This window comes from Leptonychotes weddellii, chromosome 11 (genome assembly GCF_054177405.1).
Source record: "Leptonychotes weddellii isolate Sample4059 chromosome 11, ASM5417740v2, whole genome shotgun sequence".
NCBI classification, from domain to species: Eukaryota; Metazoa; Chordata; class Mammalia; order Carnivora; family Phocidae; genus Leptonychotes; species Leptonychotes weddellii.
Window position 1 is genome coordinate 17,136,011 of NC_138379.1, and position 24,790 is coordinate 17,160,800.

The 24,790-nt window shown below is 35.0% G+C and overlaps 1 protein-coding gene across 3 annotated transcripts in view; it reads left to right on the forward strand.

The window, feature by feature from the left end:
- The window catches only part of LRRC4C (leucine rich repeat containing 4C), a 1,062,461-nt gene that overhangs the window by 117,781 nt on the left and 919,890 nt on the right, over positions 1–24,790 (forward strand). The gene's annotated exons all lie outside the window — the stretch shown is intronic.

The window sequence follows — 24,790 nt, forward strand, 5'->3', positions numbered from 1 at the left end:
TACTATGGTTAACAAAATGAAAGGACAGTTGTAATTATCCCACATTTTTGGCTTAGGTTGTTATTTAGTTAGTTGAGGTATATGGAGCATGAGAAAATATCTCTTTGTGTATTTGATTCTCTCTCTGTATTTCTTCTTAGTTTGTGGAAGAAATCCATTTGGTACTAGGAAATGAACTCAAACATTCCCTAATAAGATGACATATGAGGACATCACAGTAGAAAAAAAACATGAGGGTTTCCCAGCCTCGCCGGTGTTCCCTTTCTTGAGTAACTTTGTTTAGACTCTCACTCACTTATTGTTAAAGGATTTTCTCCTAGACATCCTTAACAGTGTGTGCGTTCTATTTCTTATCACTCATCACAGTCAGGAATAACATTTAATTCTTGAATTTTCCCCCTTTACAATGCATCATCCATGAGTTTAGGGACTGTTTCTGACACATTCACTTCTGAATACTCTCTACTCAAAACAGCACATGGCATGTAGTATATGCCCAGTTAGTATTTCTTGAGTGAAGAAATGAGAAATGACTGATTCATAGTCTGCCATTCTTTATTTTTCTAAAGAGCCCTTACAAGAATTTTCCCAAGTAGAGAACAAATTGAAGAACACTAAGTGAATTCTTGATTTGCCATTAAATGTTTTGTTTCTTATCATTGTTTTTTAACATTAAATCTGTATTGGAGATTGTTATATAATAAAGGTAAAAATATTAGTAGCTTTCTGTCCTCAATGAACTTAGATACTAGAGTGATGACAGAAAAAAGCAAAAAACAAAAAACTAAACTGTTCAGTGTTGTAAAAGAGAGAAACTCAGTGTGCTGGGATTTCAGACAAGAGAAAGTTTACTTTTTGCTATGGGAATTAGGAAGTCTTCATGAGGACGCTTCCAGGGTGAAGCAAATGTGGTTTGTGCCTCAAGCACAAAATTTAAGATGGTGTCCACAATCTCAGTAATCAAGATTAATCCTATTTTAATGCAGTATGTTACAAAATCAGTATTAATACCAAAAAGTGTCATGATGAATAAAATATTATAATTTAAATGAAGTACTGTTTTTCCTTTTGCCTTAGGCTCCATTACAACATAGTATGGTCAACGTTTTGTAAACAGAGGCTCAGGAGAGTTGATCATCAGCACGGAAAAGGGAAAGAGAAGATGTTTTGGGCAGCCAGGAGTGACGTTTGACCAAACAGAGCAACACGTAGTGGGTGTTAATAAGATTCTAGGTCATAAGCCAAAGATTGAGGTCACAAGTGTAGTATATGACTACATTAGAAAAACCTAGAATCCCTGGCTCAAAAATTGGCATTATTATGTAAACAATGGGGAGCTATTGAAGATTTCTGAGTGGAGAAAGTGATATTATATTAAGAGTAATAATAACAAATACACTTTTCAAAGTCCTTTAGGGAGTTACATCTGACAACAGGATGAAGATCTCTTCCATTGTTTTTGTATCTTTGTTTAAAAGGCAATATATTAGAAAGTTGCATCAATTTGTGCCCTTTGATGAGCATCAGATTCTAAAACAGAGTTTACTATTTGATCTGAATATTTTCTGACTTTGCTTAATCCACTCTACCATACAATAGAAATGCCGGTGAAAACCATCTCCTCACGGAGAGATCATTACCTAATTAGACCATGCTCAAACAGCTTTTTTGGAAGGTTCTGTCTCTTGTTTTTGCTCTTCTAAGACTGAGCAGCTTTTCTTCCCTCATTTCTGAGTGACATATTTTCCAGAACATATTAATGGTTTCAATAAGATCACAGTCTCTTCTTCCTCTCTTCCTAACATTTGTCTGCTTTTGGTGACATCCTGTTTCTGTTATCTATTATGTGTTTGTTTCAAAGTTTAACTGAGAAAGCCAACATTTTTTCCTAATTTCCAGTATTTAGTATTTCCAGTATTTGACACCATTGTTAAACCCTATTTAAATAGATTTTGGTTGAATTTAATGGTGTTTTCCTAAATGTGATTGTGAATTATACACAACACTATAGGATGGGACCCAGGCTAAGCTGGTAGGAGTAAAAGGGCATGATGTCTGCAACTTAATCTAAAATAGTTTGATCAAAAGAAATAGATACAAATAACTAAAACTAATGCTATGAAGTAAAAAGCATTAGAAGTGAACAGTGTGGAGTGGAAAATTGGGAAAGCTAAAGTGGCAAATGCCAACAACTGGTGAATTTAGAGGAAGGGTATAGAGCAGTATACCCTTGTCTTGTCTTCCAAATTACCTGTAAAAAGCTAAAGACTGAGAACTAGACTATCTAAAGAGATATATGGTAAAATATTTTGGCATTTCTGGTAAATATTCAGTTGAATAAAGAAATTGGCAAGAAGAGGGAATTACAGAAAAATGGTTTAACACCCTTCTCTAATCTATTGTTATAGGACCATGCTTTTTCTTGGAGTTTCTCTACACCACTGAGTCCTGAGTCCTCGTGCTTACATAAACCACCCCTGGAACATAATACTTAATACCCTTTCCAGTTTCTCTAAACTATAGGTAGCATTTTTAAGAAGAAAAATTTGCAAAGCAACTTGAGTGCAAAATTCGTTTGTTTATTTTTTATGATTATTTTTCTCTCCACTTTTTAGGATTTTCCCACCCACGTCTATTTGACAACAAGGCTTTTAGTGACTCACCAATATCAAGTCCTTTTTATTTTTTTTTTAAAGATTTATTTATTTGAGAGAGAGAGCACAAGTGGGAGGAACAGGGAGAGGGAGAGAGAATCCCAAGCAGACTGCGCTAAGCTCAGAGCTTGATGCCAGGCTCGATCTCAGGACCCTGAGTCAAAACCAAGAGTCAGATGCTTAACTGACTGCACCACCCAGGTGCCCCAACCAGTATCAAGTCTTAACAAAGCATTCAATTTGGTTTTCATACAAATGGAATTCTTTTATCTTTCACTTACATTTCATCAGTTTATATAATTAAAATATTATAATTAATATTTAATTACAGTTAAATGCAATTACAATAGCAAGTACATAAGTTTAGGAAATAGTACAAGAGGCACTTGGCAAGCTCACATCTCAGTTCATGGGAGCAGAAGGGCCGTGCCTGCTCAAGCACATCAGCAAGCATATAGTGTGCTGTCGGCGTGGGTCGTACATTGTAGAGAGAATTGAGAATACCAGCTAATCCAGCAGTTTCATTAAGTGGAGAACACTCAAGAAGGTTTCTATTACATTCCAATTTTGTGTAAATTATTGAAAAATTTTTTAAATCAAAAAGTTTTAAGTTAAACTATGGCTTTTTCAAATACTTTTTCCTCCCTCGTCACTCTCTGCCTCTCTTCTGCTCCCCACCCCACCAAAAATTTATAGAATGAGATTGGGAAATTGAATTTTGCTTTGAGATGTACCAGTGATATCTTTATATGAATATTGAAAGGAGAAAAAAGTACTGATGTACTTGAGCTTTCTAGGGCAAGAGTGCCAGCAAAATTTGCTAATTAGGTACATGATACCTGACCTCTTGTACCAGTTGAGACTGTTGAGAAATTCTGGCCAGATACGAGTAACCGGTGATACTGAGGAGGACTATGGGTTGGGGCAAGGGATAGAGGGATTCCTTGCCCCCAAGACATTCTCTTCCTTGGAGATATGTAGACTCAGAAGAGGGAAGGCACGAGAATTGGAGAGAACTCAAGAAATATTCATCAAGGTTGATGTACCATTTCAACATCACTGAACAGGGGATATCAGTACTAGATTCCAGTGACCAATGATAAAATCTGTGATTCCAGGACTGTGAGAAAAGTTTTGGTTCCTTGATTTTGAGAGGGACATACTATTCATAAAGGGGGAAAAAATGACACCAGTTCTCTAAGGATGTGAGTGAAAATGGACTGATCCCATGGAAAGAAGTCAAATAAGTTAATATAAGCATAAACTAAAATCCCAATGTGTGAAGAGTTGGGCAAGTTGAATCATTGAGTTTCATATTGGGTGCTTCAAATGAAATTCTCCAATAAATAAAAGTATCCTTCAAAATTTTAATATGTGATTAATACTGCAAAGTGTTAGAAAATGGTTTCTCTCATGACTCTTCAAATTCCAAATGTGAAGTTCTAATTCATTACTTTACCCCCACTCCCACTGTGGTTTCATTTATCCATGTTACCTCATTTTTATCATGGTCCCATTATTTCAGGCACACATTTTTTTTAATTCCACCTAAATATAAAAACTACAGTGACTGTGCACTCATTATGTCCTTCAGAAGTTTATTCCAGTTTTAAGTAAATTCAATCAAATACTGTTCTAAGTGAACCAGAATCTGCTTTCCTATATTTATCATCCATCAGTCTTGCTTTCCTTAGTCCAATAAAATTTGTTTATGTTTCTTTTACATGTTAGTCTCTCAACTATATGAAGTTTTAAAGTTTCCATAAACATGTTGTTGTCTTTGAAACAAATAATGAATTTATTTTTTCTGGAAAGCTTCAATCCCTTAACAAATACCATTAAGTTATTTGAAAAATTTAATGTTTATTGTTTGAAGTAAAGATTTTTCTTTTAGCCTGTCTTTACATATTTTAAATGCTTTTATATTTCTAGATTTGTGATAGACCAAGAATTGACTTTATTTTTTAAATGCTTTCTATCCTAATCTTAGTGATTCTTTTTCTTTCTATTTATATATAACAGATCAAAGGAACTGATGACCTTTTGACGGTAGGCTGTAGAATAACTGGATATAGCACTTACTAGAAAATCTCTAAGATGCTATGACATTTTGAGGCAGTTCAGGTGGGTGAGAAAATTAAGAACAATGAGGTGGATTCAAGTGCAATTGTTGAAAAAATCTATGAACAAAAGTTGTACAAGGTTTCATACAATATAACTTTAATGGAAATAACTCCGTACTTAGTATTATAAGGGAGTCTTACATACTTTTTATCTTTTTCTTATTGCCTTTTATTTCACTGTTTTTAAGATCTCATTCTTTTATGTCTAATATTCCATTACAAATATATACCACATCTTTATCTTTTCATCTAACAATGGACACTTAGGTTGCTTCCATACCTTGGCTATTGTAAATAATGCTGCAATAAACATAAGGGTGCATATATCTTTTCAAATTAATGTTTTTGCTTTCTTTGGGTAAATAGTAGTGGAATTACCAGATCATATGGTATTTCTATTTTTTAATTTTTCAAGGCAACTCCATACTGTTTTCCATGGTGGCTGTGCCAATTTACATTCCCACCAACAGGGCATGAGAGTTCCTTTTTCTCCACGTCCTCACCGAAATTGTTATTTCTTGTATTTGATACTAGCTGTTTTGACTGGTATGAAGTGATATCTCTTTATGATTTTGGTTTACATTTCCCTGATGATGAGTGATGTTGAACATCTTTTCACATATCTGTTGGCCATCTCGCTGTCTTCTTTGGAAAAATATTTATTAGGTACTCTGCCCATTTCTTAATTGTATTATTTGTGTGTGTGTGTGTGTGTGTTCTGTGTTTTGTTTTTGTTTTTTTAGTGTTGATTTGTATAAGTTCTTTCTATATTTTGGCTATTAACCCCTTACTGTGTGTGTCACTTATGAATATTTTCTCCTATTCAGTAGGTTGCCTTTTTGTTTTGATAACGGTTTCCTTTGCTGTGTAGAAGCTTTTTATTTTGGTATAGTCCCAATAGTTTATTTTTGCTTTTGTTTCCCTTGCCTGAGGAAACATATCCATAAATACATTGGTAAGGCTAATATCCAAGAGATTACTGTTTATGTTTTCTTTTAAGAGTTTTATGGTCTCAGGTCTCACATTCAGGTCTTTAATCCATTTTGAGTTTATTTTTGTGTGTGGTGAAGGACAGTGGTCCACTTTCATTCTTTTGTATGTAGCTGTTCAGTTTTCTCAACACCATTTATTGAAAAGACTGTCTTTTCCCCATTGTAAATTCTTGCATCTTTTGTCATAGATTAATTGACCATATAACCATGGGCTTCTTTATGAGCTCCCTCTGCTCTTTCGTTGATCTATGTGTCTATTTGTGTACCAGTGCCATACTGTTTTGATTACGACAGCTTTGTAGTATATCTTGAAATTTGGGATTGTGATACCTCCAGTTTTGTTTTTCTTAAAAATGTTTTGGCTATTCGGGGCCTTCGGTAGTTCCATAAAAATCTTAGGATCATTTGTTCTAGTTCTGTGAAAAGTGTCATTGGTAGTTTGATAGGGATTGCATTGAATCTATAGATTACTTATGATGGTATAGACATTTTAACAATATTAATTCTTCCAGTCAATGAGCCTGAAATATCTTTCCAGTTTGTGTCATTTTCAATTAATTTCACCAGTGTCATATAGTTCTCAGAGTATTGGTCTTTCACCTACTTAGTTAAATTTATTCCTAGGTATTTTATTCCTTTTGGTGTAATTATAAGTAGGGTTGTTTTCTAAATTTCTCTTTGTGCTACTTTGTTATTTGTGTGTAGATGCAACATACTTCTGTATATCAATTTTGTGTCCTGCAACTTCACTGAATTCATTTATTCTAATAGTTGTCTGGAGATATCTTTAGAGTTTTCTACAAAAAATATCATGTCATCTCCAAATAGTGACAGTTTTCTTTGTTTCTTACCAATTCAGATACCTTTTTTTTTTTATCTTGTCTGATTGCTACAGCTAGAAGTTCCAGTGCTATCATGAATAAAAGCAGCAAGAGTGGACATCCTTGTCTTATTCCTGACCCTAGAGGAAAATCTCTCAGCTTTTCCCTACTAGCTGTGGATGTGTCATATACATGTTCATAATATATTTTGTATTGTTCATTTGTAAAATTTAACCTCCCTTCAGATATCAAATTATAACTTTTTCTATTTATATCATGACATATATAGCAAACGTATAGAGAATGTTTCCCATTTATCTCTGAATTTGGGGTATTATCATCCAGTATAAATTTGGTTAATATATTTCAGGAAGGGTAAAGACATTCTATTTTCCCATAAATGTTCATTTCCAATTGGTTAAAAAAAAAAGAGAAAGAAAATCTAAGTTTTCATTCAATAGCAAGTTGAGTACCTCTTGTTCCATATTGCTCAATAAGCATATTTGTTTATCCTTGGCAGATGAATCAGAAATTTTGTTAAACCATCATTGACATAGTCACATATATGTCATCTAATATCCATTATCTAATATTATTGAAAGAGTAAGAAGAAAAATAAAAATAACATGAGACTTACTACCTTGATGTTTGCTGTAATTTTTTCTAGAGGTAGGCCCAGAGTTTGAGAGGGTAGCTGTATTTGTGTAAGGGTTTAAGAAATAAGAAAGAAAAAAGACTTCTACCAAAGAATTTATTTTCTCTCATTTTTTTGGCTGATGTCCCAAACTGAAAGAAGTTGTTTTGGATTTGATCCTACTTCTCGTTTGTAGGCCTCAAAAAAAAAAAAAAGAAAAAAAAAGGCACATTATAATTTGTCACCAGGGATAACACACGTATAAGAAACCGGAACATGGAACAACCATCAAGGCCTTTTTTGAAAGCAGAGATCTCAGCTGAGGTAATGCTGCTTCTGCTGTGCAAAATCAGTCTCTTAGAACCTGAGCACTGCATTTCTGTCCCTCTGAAACTTTTAAAAATATTTTCCATTTAAAGATTTATTTATTTATGAGAGAGAGAGCGCACAAGAAAAAGAAAGAGAGCATGTGTGAGCAGGGGAAGGAGCAGAGAGAGGGAGAGAAATCTTCAAGCAGACTCCCTGCTGGGCATGGAGCCCCGTGCAAGGGCTTGATCTCACAACCCTGCGATCACGACCTGAGCCAAAACCAAGAGTCAGAGGCTCAACTGACTGAGCCATCCAGGTGCCACAATCCTTGCCTTTTAATATAAATGTGTAGGACACAGTGATCATCACTTAATTTTCAGTTTCTCATAGCTTTTTTTCCCATACCAGACTCTGAAACAGAGTGATCTACAATCTTACGGGAACCATGGGGTTTTGAATTGTTTACTGATTTTGCTTTGGGAATATCTAGAAAACATTAGAATAAGGTTTGGCAGGTACAAACCTGGCTCAGGTGTTTCTTATCATATGTCACCTCTCTCGTTACCCACTTGAATAGGACTTAAAGAAAATAGCATTCTACCTTGACTGTAGTTATCTAATTGAAATCATTCAACCCAGTCAATCACAAGCCCTTCCCTCCCAGAATTACTGGACTTTAATAGAAAAATTGATTAAACACCAGGTAAATAGGTATACTAAAAAGACAGCTTGAAACTGGTAATAGCTGATATAATGTGTTCTTTGAGATTCTGTCACCCTACAGTAAATGTTGGCTTGAAAGTCACAGAGAACAAAGTTCCCAGGGTCAAGGTTACATACCAAGTCCTCAAATCTTTTTTGTTTGAATATATCTCATGTTCTGAACATATAAACTTGAAAATAGCTGTGTATTTTTAGTTTGTGTCCAATTTTTTATAATGACAAAAATAAGAATAGAATACTATGCAGTTTTCTGAAAGAAAAATAAACCATCTAAAACCCTACCAAATAACACAACTGTGATTCCAGTTAAGCCCTTTCTCATCTTTGCACCCATGCATAGGTATCCTGCATCACTGAATTGCAACAGATATTTTATGTTCCATCTTTTTCATTTCACATCGTATGACCTGTGTTAGACACTAAAATATCAGGGTGGATTATATATGCTCTCCAATGTAAATATTAATTAATATTTATAACTTTATTTTGAATGGTCACAACATGTACATAAAATGTGGCAGTCACACCATAATTTTTAACAGCACCCCTATATTTTTGATATTTATCTTGGCTCTAAATTTCTACTATTTTAGATAATGCTACAGTGCTTTTTCTTTCCTCTCTTCAAATCACAGGGTGAAAGAATGTGGCTCTTTCATGGCTTGAATACATATGACTCATATATATGACTCAAGTTGCAATATTGACAGCCAGGTCTAAGTGTATCATAAACAGCTAGATGTAATATTTTTAATGAATTTGTTTTTGTAATCACTGATACTACAGGGAAAATTTAGTGTCATAAGAGGGATTGTTATAGTCAGACCTTAACCTACTCAGAACCTTGAAGAATTATATTCCTTTAAGTCATTGCTACATTAATGATTAAAAACATTTTTAACTTCATAGACTGTGCATTATGACTCAATTACCCTTATCCTTGTTAATTCTCTTCCTCTGCTATAATAGTTTTATTGGGATACATTATGAAACTTGTAGAACCATAAATAGTCATGGATCATATTGCATTCTGAAAAGAGTGAATTCTTTTGGAATATAAATCCAAATGAAAAATGAAACATGCACATTTTAACAATAAGGAAAGGGGACAATATTACATAATAATTTTTCCTCTGAAAATCCTTCTGCTTTGTACATTCTTACAATAAAATGTATCATGCTTTAATAATCAAATGGAAAACATCTTTCTTTAGGATATATCATTTTATTATTCAGGTATTCACATATTCTTGAGCAATCTTTGCTTTCCTAAGTTTGAAGAGGGGAAAATATACCTTGCGTAGAGATGAATGAAATTAAGGGTCAGAGTTGGCCAATCTGAAATCACAGGCAGAGCGAGCCATTGAGAAGCCCAAGCTTTACCTCTTTTTCTCTGTGTGAAGTTTTCTCTCACGCTCTGTGGCCTGGATTCTCGAGACAGGGTCCTTTGTTTTTTCCTCAAGTGATTTTTGTTTTTGAGGCTTACACATTGGACCAAAGCCTGGGAAATGTGGGTGTAACCAGTACATTCTCTTTTTGGAAATAAATGGGTAGATTACTTCAGCATAATACCAGAGCTAAGAATAACTCCAAAGAGCCTATAGAAGTTGGCCTGGGTTTTAATCTTTTACTCCACCTTGAAGGTTTTGAAAACTGAGTAACTGTGTCCCTGTTCTATTCAGTGAGGACATCTGACTATGACGGTGAGAACACCAAATTCAATTACAAGGCCAAAAATGTGTGTGTGTGTGTGTGTGCACTCACGTGTGTTCATGTCTTTGTATGTTTAATAACATTAGTGAAGTTTTTAAATTATAAATTAATATATGCTTATTACAAAAAGTGTGATATTAAACTGTACAGGGCATAAAGTGAAAGTTGTCTTCTCATTTACTTCCCACCAATGTTTTAAAAGTTAATATTAATAATTCTATATGTGTTGTTCTAGAGATGTACTATGTATTTCAATACAATTTTGGTGTATCATACCAGTCATGTGGTCTTTTTTTTCTATTCAATTATATACCATAGAACATTATTATTACCTCGTTATAATAATACAAAGTTGTAGTAGATAATATTGAAAACACAAATAAGTATAAAGGAAAAAAAGTGCCTGTTTTTACATTACCAGACTTTTATTCATTTATATAATTTGAATAACATTTGGATCACACCATTATATATTGTGTTATAATATGATTTTTTTTCCTCAGTGTATTTTGAGCATTTCCCACAGGTTTAAATGTTCCTCTATGACAGGATATATTGTTTATTTTAAAAATAGCTCACCCTCTATTGTTGATATCCAGGTTGTTGTCACTATTTTTTTCAATATTATAAGGAATGTTTGCACAAAAACCCTTATGCATCTGTTTACTGATTTCATGGTTTCCAAAAATTGAAATGGCTGACTCAAAGCATTTGTTGAAATATTGCTAAATGGTACAAAGGATCAATGGTGATGGTTCATAAACCATGGGATCAGCTGTAATATGTTACTGATCTACCAACTTAAGATTAAATGATTACAAATGATCAACGGGCATAACTCTAGTTAATGACCAATTCCTTGTCACAATGATTTAAGTCTCTAATACAAGAATATTAAGTATGAAATATACTAAAATAGTATATAATATATAAAATATAATATTGAGTATAAAATCGCATTTTTATACATTTCTACCATCTTCTCTGTCATCCCGTGTATCCTCAGGATAGGCTGGGGTACACTCTAGTAATAACTTGCAAATCTCAGTGACTTAAAAAAGGAATTCTCATTTTTCTGTTTATGTTACTGTTTGCTTTGGTGTCTGTGGTACTGCTCTTCTTTATATTCACTTCAGGACCCAGGCTGCAGAAGCAGTCCTTATTTTGGCTTTAACTGGTCTTGGGGCATAGGGAAAAGAGGTGATGGAACCATAGATGATCTTCAACTTGTGCTCAGAAGAAACACACATTATTTCTTCACAATTCATTAGCCAAAGTGAGTCAAATTGCCATTCCTCACATCAGTGGGATAGAGAAATATAATTGTCCCACTATGAGAGGCTACATACAAGCTACATGGTGAAGCTTGCTGTGGACAGGGCAGGAATGTTCAATTCTCTCCCATGGAGTAGGAGCAAATATTTTAGACCAGAATAGAATCTACCCACATCCTGATTCTGGAGGGGTTTTCATATTGGGAAGGGACTTTGACATGATCCAACGTTATATTGCAATGCGAGTACAAGTCTCCATTTATTTGAAGGCCTTCCAAGCCCTTGCTCTAGAGGTAATATATAAAATGAGTGATTTCATAGGATGAAATCTCTACAGTATTCAATATTTAAAATATGCAAACCTTTGTCTTACCCACAGAGACTTTTATAAGTTATAATCCGCCCCCCTGTCTTTTTTCCTGATTGCTATTGTACAGGAAAGCAATTACATTGCAAGAAATTTTAGCAGGGTAACTCCTCAAATGTAAGGTCTACAAAGTCTCCTCTGTGTGTATATGCATATCTAGAAATGCTCTTTGCAGTTTAGAGAAGAGTAGGGAGAACTTTTTTATAGCCCTCTGCAGTTTTGTATAATAAAATCCTTCCAGTACTTACGTTGATTACAAAACCATCTCTTTCTACAAAATCCATTCTCTCTCTGTTTCCTCTCTTATTATCAGGAGCAGCTTCAAATAAAACTCTCCGATAAAATGTTACAACACTGAATTTTACAGTTTAAATGGTTTATACTATATCAAGGGATTCAATATGACCCAATATTAAATGGGCAGAAGCATTGAGATTCCTGGCATATCTTAGGAGGTAAAATGGCTAGTGACATGAGAACAAAAGTAGAATATCTAAGGTCCTATGTATGGCATGATTGCTGACTTTCAATTTCTATTTATCACCCTTGTGTGCCTTATATAAAACAGTAAACTATCCAATTCCAGTGTCTGAAGTCAGTTATATCTCACATTCTAATCCTCTCTCCTTCCTAGGTGGTAATTCTTATTTCTTGACTTTTACTGTGTGGTGTGAATGCTGGAAAATCTAAAAGACTTTTTTTTAAAAGATTTATTTATTTATTATTTATTTATTTATTTATTTGAAAGAGAAAGAATGAGAGAGAGCGAGAGAGAGAGAGAGAGCACATGAGAGGGGGGAGGGTCAGAGGGAGAAGATGCGGGACTCGATCCCGGGACTCCAGGATCATGACCTGAGCCGAAGGCAGTCGCTTCACCAACTGAGCCACCCAGGCACCCCAAATCTAAAAGATTTTAAATCATGTTTTTAATGTGCTCATACCTTGCTATCCATAGAATTTTCCTTTGCTCTTGCACATGGACATGTTTTCACAGAGGTAAATTTATTTTAATTTTAGCTTCATTTCACACTGAGCTAATGGAAGATAGCATTGTAGCTTACTCTCTTTTCTGTTTGCTTGAGTTTTTGCAAAGTTGACATTCGGGATTTTCTGTATCGCTTGTCTCTTAAGATAATGGATACTTTGTTGATTGGTGGTGCTGGCCCATATTCTTCCCAGGGTCTGGGAAAACTAAATTCAGGAACTTCAGTGCCAGGGTCTCCCCATCATCTAGGTCTGAGGTTATTGATGATGCTTCTGTTTTCATTGATTTATAGTAAGGCCTTTGGACATTTTAAGCTCTCTCCATAAACAGCTCTCTGGTCATGGAAGATTGAATATAGCTACAGTAATATAGTTTCCTCCAGGGAAGGAATCTAATGGGGTAGAAAGGGGGGAGAAATGAAGAATGTCTCATTAAGCTTGTTTGGCAGGCTAATGTAGACAGTCATAATAGAAACTTCATTTCTGGTATTGGAATGTGTTTCAGTGGTTTTCAAGTTCTCTGCTCAGGAATATGAATGAACTTGGAACATGTGTTCATGAGTTTGCCTACAGGTGAATAGTATAATTCAGGAGCAAGCAGGATGATGGTCTGTGCTCTACAGAAAGAATGGAGGCATTTTGTATATTTCCAGGATGAGATGCCTTAGATCACTTCTCTGCATGTCTTCTGTTCACTGCTATTACTCAGGAACTTGTTTAACTTATTGCTTATTTCTCTTTGATTCCTCAAATTGCTTTTCGTATAACTGCCCAGTACCACAAATTTGTACAGAAGGGCTAGGAGTACCTATACTTTTCTCCATTTCCAGTTTTTGAAACATTACTCCTTTATCATTACATTAAAAATAAAATTCCTCTGAAGCTCATACTACATTGTTAATTTCTTGTTCCTCATTTAGGAAATCTTGTTTACTTATTTGCTTATTTACTGAAATTTTAGGTATGTGGTCCATTGTCTCTCTCTCCACCTAGACACCATTCACCATCCTGAACAAATTCATAGGATGTTTGTGAAAAACACAACACCATAGCTGTACTGTTACTTGATATCCATTAGTATGGTAAAGGAACTACCAATATATTTTGGTGACTCATTCTCATGAAACGTGGTAAAATGTGTGACATAGCTTCACTTATAAAATCTAAATATGTGAATATATAAAAACAATTTGTGTAGTCATAGTTACCTTTTTTATTCTCAGTACACCTGATTTTTAAATGCCATTTCTACCCATTTGCTTGTCTTGTCTTTATTTCTGTATTTCTGTTGTCTACATTTTGCTTTTTAAAAATACCTATTTTTGTGGCTTCTGTGATACCATTTACATGAATCCATTCAGACAGTCATAACCAAATACCGCAGACTGGGAGATTTCAACATTTATTTTCTCACCACTCTGGAAGCTAGAAGTCCAAGATCAAGGTGCCCTCAGGGCTGGTTTCTGGTAAAGGCTGTCTTCCCAGCTTGTAGATGGCCATCTTCTTGCAGGATCTCTTTTATATGTGTGTGTGAAGAGAGAGTGAGAGAGAGAGAGGGAGAGTGCACTCTCTGGTGTCTGTCTCTCTTTTAAAAGATTTATTTATTTATTTTAGAGAGAGAGAGCAGGAGGGTCAGAAGGAGAGGGAAAGAGAATTTCAAGCAGACCCTGTGGTGAGTGGGGAGCCTGATATGGGGCCCAATCTCACAACCCCAAGATCACAAACTGAGCGGAAAAGCAAGAGTCAGATGCTTAACCAACTGGGCCACTCAGGCATCCCTGGTATGTCTCTTCTTTTGAGTACACCACTCCCATCAGATCAGGACCCCACTCTTTTGACCACATTTAACCTTAATCACCTCCCTAGAGGCCCTGTGTTCAAATAGTCACATTGAGAGTTAATGCTTAAACATAAGGATTGGCAGGTGGGGGTTGGTGGGTGGGAGGAGCATAATTCAGTCCAAGGGCTATTCTTTACAGGTTACAATGCAAATTTCTTAACTTCCTGTGAGAGCTACAGTTCATTATGCTTATTTTAAAGGTAGGAAAATTGATTACGTAAATACTATGACTTAAAGATTGCTCTTCATCTGAAAGAGATTGTATGCATAGTATCTCGACAAAATAAGGGGTTTAGTTTTCTCAAGTCATGAATTCCAAAAATAAGTCCAGATCTGATATAGTGACTAATAAAGTCATCAAGTACATAGACCCCTGTTCATCTGCCCAACCAACCATGGTAGTGGTATGTTGTTTATTTTCATGCCTGGGACCTCATGGGATACAATATTACTGTTACATAAATAGATGACTATTACCCTATTACATCATCTACAAATGGAGACTCCTTTATTTCTTCCTTTCTGACCTGTATGTCTCTTATTTCTTTTTCTTGCTATATTGCACTGGCTAAGACTCAAAGTGCTGTATGAGATCAGAGTGATAAGAGTACCTTCCCAGTTACTTAAAACAAGCAAAAATTAATTTTGAATCTGTTATTTTGATTCTCATTTTACCATTATTAAGCTATTCTCTTTCCCTTTGGGATCCAAATATATGAAATTTGGATTATTGAACCAAAAACTTATGAAACTCACCATTTCTGCATTCCTACCATGTGTGTTTACTCCTCAAGGAATCACTGAGTGAGGGGCTCCTGTGTCGCTCAGTCAGTTAAGCATCTGTCTTTGACTCAGGTCGTGATCTCCGGGTGCTGGGATCGAGCCCTGCAAGGAGCTCTCTGCTCAGTGGGGAGTTGTTTATCCTTCTCCTTCTGCCCTCCACCTCCCCCCTCCCCGCCCTGCTCATGCTCTTTCTGTCTCTCGTTCTCAAATAAATAAATAGAATTTTAAAAAAAAGGGGGGAATCACTGAATGAAAAGGCATTGGTTTTTCCTGGCACTGAGGTCACAGTAGTGAGACACATAGATTAAAAACAAAACAAAACAAAACAAAACAAAAACCCAAAAATAGAGGTGAGAGTGCACATCCTTGCTTGTGCCCAATTTTAAGGGAAACACTCAGTCTTTCACCATTACATATGATATTAACTGTAGGAATTTTTTTGCAGATTAACCCTATCAAGTTGAGAAAGTTCTCCTCTATTCCTTTTATCATGAATAAATAGTGAATTTTGTCAAATACATTTTTCTAAAGTAATTAATATGATTATGTGATTGTTTTGCCTTGGCCTGTTAATATGGTAGATTACCTTAATTGTTTTTTTTTTAATATTAATCAAGTCTTGAATCCCTAGAATACACCCTACTTTGTCATAGCATAAAGTTATTTTTATATATTGCTGAATTCTATTAGCTAATCTTTTGTTAAGGATTTTTGTATCTATAAACATGACAGATATTGATCTTTTGTTTTCCAACTCTGTTTGTCAGGTATCAGGGTAATACTAACCTCAGAAAATGATGTGAAAAGTTTCCTATCCTCTACCACTTTCTGCAAGAGTTTGTGTAGAATGAATAGTAATTGTTCTTTAATGTTTTGTTAGACTTCTCCATTGAAAGTAGCCCAAGGATTTTTTTGTTTTTCGTTTTAAGGATTTTTTAAATTATGAATTCAATGTCTTCAGTAGTTATGATGTCATTCAGATTATCTATTTCATAATTGATGATTTGTGTTGGATTGTGTGTTTGAGGAAATTTATCCATTTTATCTAAGTAGTCAAATCTTTATGCATGTAGAATTATTTATTCTCTCTTTTTAAAAATAGTATTCTCTTAATATCCCTATGTCTACATGGTCTGCAGTGATATTCATAGTTTATTGCTGACATGGGCAATTTGTGTCTTTATTTTTCAGTTTTGCTAGAGGTCTGCCAATTTTACCAATCTTTTAAAATAAATGATTTTTGGTTTCATTGGTGTTCTATATTTTTCTGGGTTTTTAAAAAATTGTATTTATTTGAGAGAGAGAATGAGTGAGCATGAGTCGGGGGGGCAGGGGGAGAGGAAGAAGCAGACTTTAAGTATTTGGAGATTTATCTGTTATCTTTTTATTAATTTTTAGTTTGATTCCATTATGATCAGAGAATACACTATGTGTAATTTCAATATCTTTTAATTTTTCACAGTTTATTTTATGGTCCAGAATATGGCCTATCTTGGTAAATGCTTCATGTAAACTTTAAGAAATGTATATTCTGCTGTTATTGAGGAGAGTGTACTATAAATGCTCATTAGATCCAGTCCAAGGGTGGTATTGAGTTCTTCTGTAACATTGCTGATTTTATATCTAGTTAGTCTATCAACTGTTGAGAAATAGATATTGAAATCTTTATAACATTGTCTTTGTCTCTTTCTCCTATCTATCCTATCAGTTTTTCTTCACATATTTCAGAGCTCTGTTATTTGATGCATACATATTTAGGATTCCCAGCTCTTCTTTTAGATTGATCTTGAAAATCCACTTAAATTCTTTTTAGTTCCAGTTTCCTCTTCAATGAAAGAACAATGATGGAAAGAAATTCAAATCACAGGGCTATTGAGAGAATCAAAAGATGTGAAAATATTGTCTGAACTGGAATGTGTCAGATTAGTGTCTAGAGGTATTGTCATCAAGTGGGGAGGGGAGACAATATTATTAATAACAAAATAATATCTTTATCTCTCTTAAGAAAAATACGGTTTGTGCCCTATTATTTCCCCACCCAGACATATAGCACATTTTTATCAATTTATTGGGAGTGCAAAATACATATAAAAATGTTACTGAATGTCCTTTTGCCATATTAGGTGCAAAAGGAGATTAATAGAAGAAAGGTCCTATACTTAGACCTCAAAACACTTGGGGATCTGAGATGTTCTAGCACAGAGACGGTATTTTCACTGTAATATTTTAATTGAGCACAGACTAGAACTGCAAACTCAAATACGTGCTAAAGTCAGTATTTATCAGAAATGAGTAAAGTTGGTCATATGTATATAGAGATGATTGAATTGATTATTAAATGAAAATAATGGCTTTGGGGCATTGTAGATAGTAATTGACATTCAGCCCCTCTTTTTAGCATTCAATAATGACTTCAGAGAACCATGTGTCACATTAAAAGGGGGACTGCTAGTACCTGACTCAGCCACTGTAATGCTGTCAGGGAGAGAATGCAGTATGACAGGCAGAATTATTAACTGTTCTATGTAATTCCCATCTTCTGATATAGCTGCCCTGTGCTATCTGAACTTTGAACTAAGATGCGATTTTACCCTTATACAGCAAAGGTGATGGGAGTTGGCAGATGCAGTTAAGATCCCTAATCAGTTAATTTGGAGTTCATCAAAAGGGAGATTATCCTGGGTGTGCTTCCTCTAGTCAAGAGAACTCTAAAGGATTCATGCTGCCCTTGTAAATAGATTCAGAGTAGTAGAGACTCTCCTGCTGACCTTGAAGGAACAAGCCAGCATGAGTTCTACAGCCACAAGTAAATGAATTCTGCCAATAGCGGAATTCTTACAATAGCAGTGTAACCTTAGATAGAATACCCTGAGCCACTGATAAGACCCCATGTCTAGCTAACATTTTGATTTCAGCCTTGTAAGACCCCCAAAAGAGAACCCATCTAAATTATGCCCAGATTTCTGACATACAGAATTTGTGATATTGTTCAGACACCTGATTGTCGATAATACTTTGTTTATGGAAGTTCAACCACTTATTAGGATGAAATATCTTGAAACAACTTGTTTGCTAACTGGTGATATAATCTGGAGAAAGGATTATTTCACAGTAATCCTAGTTTCCTTCTCTGTCTTCATCCACTCTCTTAACCTGTTGACCTTCTTTGCTGAACTCCCAAATATTCCACTTTAGGAGGCTCATATACTCTATATCCCCAGTTCTTGAATCATCTCTTATCTATCCAAGCAGTACGAGAACCTCATTTCTAGCCACTGTTATGGAGGCTGTATAGGGACACTAGTTCATTTTCCCCTAGTGCATGAGAGTTTTGTATTAGAATCATATAAAATGCTTTGACACAAATAAAGGCAAAAATGAAAAATAGATATTGTTAAGCCTGGATTCTTACTCTCCATCCTTGAATTCAATGCATTTCCTTTAGAGAACTATGACAACTATGACAATATTTGCCTATGTGTTTATTGACTGTGCCTCTTCATAGCTTGTGATGTCCGTGGAGACAAGGAGTGTGTCTGTTTTGTTCTACCAATAACTAGAGCCTAGTAAAGAACTTGGCATAGAGTAGCTCAATAAATATTTTTTGAATGAGTACTCTATCATCTAATGTGCCTGGTGTGTGTTCTGGACCTCCTTCCTCTGTTGCACTTCTCCCCCATGTAATCAAAATGTTGCTGAACAAGTACAAATCATAGCCTGAGGCTTAAGGTACTTATAATTTAGTTGAAATGAAAGGGAAGTCATTAATAAGAATCATTCCAAAAAAAAAAAAAAAAGATACAGCCCAGAGAATGAGTACTAATGAGCCAGGGGAAGGATTTACTCATGTGGGCTGAAGAAATCAGGGACAGCTTCATAAAGTAGGGAGTTAAAAATGGACTCAGAATATTAGGCGAAGGTTTAGGAAGAAAGAAATATCTGGAGCAGAAGACATGATTTTATCAGTTGATTCACAAATAGTTTACAGTCGGTAAACTTCCATCAGCTGCTGTATTTATGTGGGCTTTATTATTGTTATTGTTGCAGATAGTTTCCAGGTAGTTGTGGCTACATAAAAATCTAGTCCTTCATTCATGAAGATAATGGTTTATTTAAAAAAAAAAAAAAAAAGAACTAAAGATTCCTGTAGTTTTCATATGTGAGTCAATTTCTAGACCCTCGTTTTTTATCTTCAGTATAAGAACCCCTCCCTACACACAGACACACACACACACACACACGTGCAAAACACTCTTGTGTTTTGGTCTGACTTGAGGATTGTATCCTTTCTAAAGAAAAAAAACCACAAACATGACACACTAAGTATCAATTTGATTTTCCTTGATGTCATTCCTTTTCTGTAATAACCAGACCATGACCAACTTCTTTAATGAGATTTAATGAGATCCATTGGCTTAGCTTAGACATAGCAGAAACAATGATGCCTTATATTAATGAAAATTATTAAAAGGCTTTATTCCCTGTCATTAATTGAATTCTCATTTTGTTGTTACCACTGTTCATAGAACAAGGGAAAATCTGTCAAAATATCAATTATCAATGTTTCCAGGCTCTACTGGTATCTAGTGAATAAAATGTGTAAGTTTTATTTTACCTTGTGCTAGTTTCTTTTACTACCAGAACTTGGGTATGGATTTTCTATTTGGTGTGATCATCTCCACTCTTTCTTTGTAAGGAACAGAACCCTTTTCTAGTTTCTGGAGCCATACTCTTTTATACCAGGACCTATATATATATATTAACTTGTTAATAGTGGATTATAGTAGTGACAATTATAGAAGCAAAATAGGATTAACCCACAAGGCCAAATGGCAGTCAGTCTTTATTTGTACCAATCCTATTAGAGCTCTCACTGGAAGATGAAAAATATAACCCAGGGATTCCCTAAGAAGGCTCATCCTTGTAAGCCTGTAGATTCCTTCTGCTGGGTTCTCTGTGCTGGTTCAATATGTACTGCTCAATTGTCTTATCTTCAAGTATAAAAATAAATATATTTCTAAAGCCATTAAAAGGTATTCTTCATTATCTTTTGGTGATTTGACTCAATTTCAAATTTAGCAGTTGAATCAGAACTGAACCAAATAATGTTAAGGAATATTTCTTTATTCTTTGCACAGTATACATTTTTTAGAAACAGCTCCTTAAATTAAAAAGAGAGAGATAGTATGGGATGGGAGAAAGTGAAGCAAAATGTGAATTTGGTCACAGAAGGGCAACTCACCTTTCCCTTGCAAATATGCCTCTTGCTTTTCAAAAGAGATTGACCATGTGGTGGTTGAGCTATATAGGAGCAATTGCATGGTTTATTCCCCCCTCATAACAAACTACAAATATGCATGAAAATTCATCAGCAAAGTCAGAAATAACAGGGGAGAATCTGCAGGAAACTCAGTATCTCCCACTTGGGAAATATGTCTCTCATGTAGGACATCCTTCTCTAACCTCCTCCCCATAGAATATGTCACTTCATCCTCTGGATCTCAGGTGAGCTATTATTGTTGTTAAATGTATATTGTGTTAAATGTATGTGTCTATCTGACTGTGATCCTCACTGGATTCATTGAAGAATAGGATAGATTCTGATTAATTTTTATCATCAGTATCTTTTCTTAGAATCAGCCTCAACAGTAGACATTCCAAAATAAATTGTGCTTGTTGAGAGGTGACACTACTTATGTACTTCCAGTATGCTACGGATTTAAATTTTTGTTTTACCCAGTTTCATATGTGAAGATATGCACGTATAGATCAGTGGATGGATGGATGGATGGATGGGTGAATGGATGGATGGATACAAAGACAGAGAATCTAGATGAGGCTCATTGTGTGATGTCTGCATGTCAGACATTGTGCTAGGTATTAGAGTTACACTACACAATCTGATGGTTTTTCCTGGGGCCTCCTGCATTTATTAAACATAAGCCCTAAAGTGTAACCTGACATTTGGGAAAGGAATATCTTCCCAGTTAGGTGGAACTAAATGTCTTATTTAAAGCTCAAATCCTCGGCCTTGGCCATGAATTCACACTAACAGAATTGATTTGCCCAGACTTTCACAACTTTGTGTTAGTGCTATTTTCAGGTGCAGTAGAAAATAAGAAATGAAATATGTAAATTGCTGTTTCCAACAATGTAGTGTTGGGGGGAAATCAGTGGTTTTAATAAATTGTGCCTAAGGGTTGGTGTTCAACTAACATATATCCAAACCCCTTCCCCAGGAATTCAGTCACACACCTTGAGCTGACCTGAAAACTCTGTTGTACTGAAAGAGTGATTGTAAGACTGAGGAGAATTTAATACAGAATAAAAATGCAACTGTCTATGAGGAGGGCGCTGGAGACAAGTGCCTGGAGCAGAGAGGCTGGGGAATGAATTTTTCAATGTGGATAATGAAGTGTGGTGTCAGTGGAAGTCAGTGGTAATTAGCATTGTGTGTAATAGGATGAACTTGGGTAAACTTGTCACCTCACACTTCCAAGTGACCAGCAGCACAGGTGAAAGGTGAAGTGCATAAATGTCACTCTTACCCTTTGGAAGGAAAAAATATAATTGTGAAGGATGTGGGAATCTATGAAGCAGCAGGAGGAGAGCTGTTGAAACACAGAATATTCATTACTTCCATTTGTATATTCATTCCTCGTGTAAAATGTGCTTCCCCAGAAGTGTTTCCATAGTTATAGCAATCTCCATCTTTTTTATATTCATGATTGTTTTATCATTATATAGGTAATTTGAGTACATAGAGTAAACTTGGGAAGAACAGAAAAGAAAGTAAAAATCCCTCCAGTTAAAGATAGATAATCATTGTTAATATTTTGACATATTTTCTATCAGATGGTTTTCATGTAAAAATTTTACTAACAGTTGTACTCATACTATATTTACAGTTTTATCTGATTTTCCATCTAACACTTGAGGAGTTTTGAGCGGTTAGTAGAAATGTAATAACTTCAGCTAACTTTCACTGTGCTTACTCTGGTCTAAGCACTGTATACATTATGATGCAATTACCACAACAACCATAAGAGGCAGGTACTACTATTATTTTCATTTCACACGTGGGGAAGTTCAGGCACAGAGAGGGTATCTTTCCTAGTCCACATGGATAATAAACACTGGAGGTGGCACCTAATACCAAGCAGTCTAATTCCAGAATCCATAATCTCTTATCTTGACATCAGATCAGGCAGGGGTCAGCAGGATTTTTCTGTAAATCTTTGAGACTTTGTAGGTCTTATAGTGTCTGTCTCAACTACTTCATTATGCTATTGAGAAAATGACTGTAGATGAGATATAAATAAATATACAATAGATATATGAGCATTTCTGTGCTCTAATAAAATTTTATGGGGGCTGTAAATTTGAATTTGCTCTAGTTTTCATGGGTCACAAAATATTTTTTATATGTTTTCTCTACCATTTAAAAATTTAAAAACTATTTTTAACTTGAGACCTAAACAAAACCAGACTGCTGATAGTAGTTTCATTAGATTAATTGATGTGTTATTTACCATCAGGAGCATCTCCAGTACTTAATACTTAGGTTATTTCAAACATAAAATGTTTGTTTCAAAGAAAAATTGTCCAAGATAAATGGTGCTGTGATGAATATCTGTGCATATAACTTTACTATTTTTGTAATATTTTCTTAGGTACTTTATTTTTTTTTTAATTTAATCACCCAGTACTCATCACACAGCAACTGTACTCCTTAATCCCCATCACCTGTTTTACCCATTTCCCCAGCCCACCTCCCCTCTGGTAACTGTCAGTTTGTTCTCTATAGTTCAGAGTCTGTTTCTTGGTTTTTTTCTCTCTCTCTCTTTTAAGATTTTATTTATTCATTTGTCAGAGAGAGAGAGAGAGAGAGCGTACAAGCAGTGGGAGTGGCAGGGAGAGGGAGAAGCAGGCTCCCCGAGGAACAAGGAGCCAGATGTGGGGCTTGATCCCAGAACCCTGAGATCATGACCTGAGCTGAAGGCAGATGCTTAACCAACTGAGCCACCCAGGCGCCCCTCTCTCTTTTTCCCTTTGTTAGTTTGTTTTGTTTCTTAAAAACCACATATGAATGAAATCCTATGGTATTTGTCTTTCTCTGACTGACTTATTTTGCTTAGCATTATACTTTCTAGCTCCATCCATATTGTTGCAAATGGCAAGATTTCATTTTTTATGGCTGATTTTCCATTTAGATGATCTGTCCATTGATGTAAGCAGTGCATTAAAGTCTACTATTTTTGTATTATTATCAATTAGTTCTTTCATGTATGTTATTAACTGTTTTATGTATTTGGGTGCTATCATCTTGGGTACATAAATACTTATAATTGTTAAATCTTGTTGTTGGATTGTCCCCTTTATTATTATAAAGTGTCCTTCTTTGTCTCTTGTTCCAGTCTGTTTTACAGTCTATTTTGTCTGATTTAAGTTTTGCTACTCTGGCTTTCTTTTAACACCCATTTGCATGATAGATGTTTTTCCATCCCTCCCTTTCAATCTGCTGCTGTCGTCTAGGCAGCATATGGGTGAGTCTTGCTTTTTTATACATTCTGTCACCCTATGTCTTTTGATTGGAGCATTTAGTCCATTTAAATTCAAGGTAATTATTAATAGATATGTATTTATTGACATTTTATTACCTGTTTTGTGGTTGTTTCTGAATATTTTATCTGATCCTTTCTTGTCTTTCTCTTTTTCATGTTTTGCTGATTTTCTTTAGTGATATATTTGGATTTCTTTCTCTTTATTCTTTGCATACTTACTAGTGATTTTTGATTTGTGGTTACCATTAAGTTTGTATATAACGTCTTCTGCATATAACAATCTATATTAAGTTGATGGTTAAGTTTGAACCCATTACTCCTCTCCTGCCCCTAACCTAAATTTTAGGCTTATGATGTTGTATTTTACATCCTTTTATTTTATAAGTTCCTTGACTGAATTTTTAAAGAAATACTCATTTTTGCTGATTTTGTATTTCCTACCTTCATACGTTGTTTTTGGTCTTTGCTTTCCACTCAAAGAGTCCTTTTAATATTTTTTTGCAGGGCTGGTTTAATGGTCATGAGCTCCTTTAGTTTTTGTTTGGGAAATTCATTATTTCTCTTTTGTTTTGAATGATAGCTTTGCTGTATAGAATACTCATGGCTGCAAGTTTTTCCCACTCAGCACTTTGAATAGATCATGCACTTATTTCTGGCTTGGAAAGTTTCCACTAAAAAATGCACTGAGAGCTTTAGGGGGTTTCCTTTGTATGTAACCATCTTCTGTTTTTTCTTTATCACTATATTTTGGATTCTAATTACAATATGTCTTGGTGTGGATCTGCTTTTGTTGATTTTGTTGTGGGTTCTCTATGCTTGCTGGATCTGGGTATCTGTTTCCTTCCCCGAATCAGGGAAGTTTTCAGCTATTATTTCTTTAAATAAATTCCGTGCCCCTTCTTTCTCTCTTCTTTGTCTAGGACTTCTATAAATGAACGCTTTTATGTTTCATGGAGTCCCTGAGTTCCCTAAGTCTATTCTTGTTTTGCATAATTCTTTTTTCTCTCTT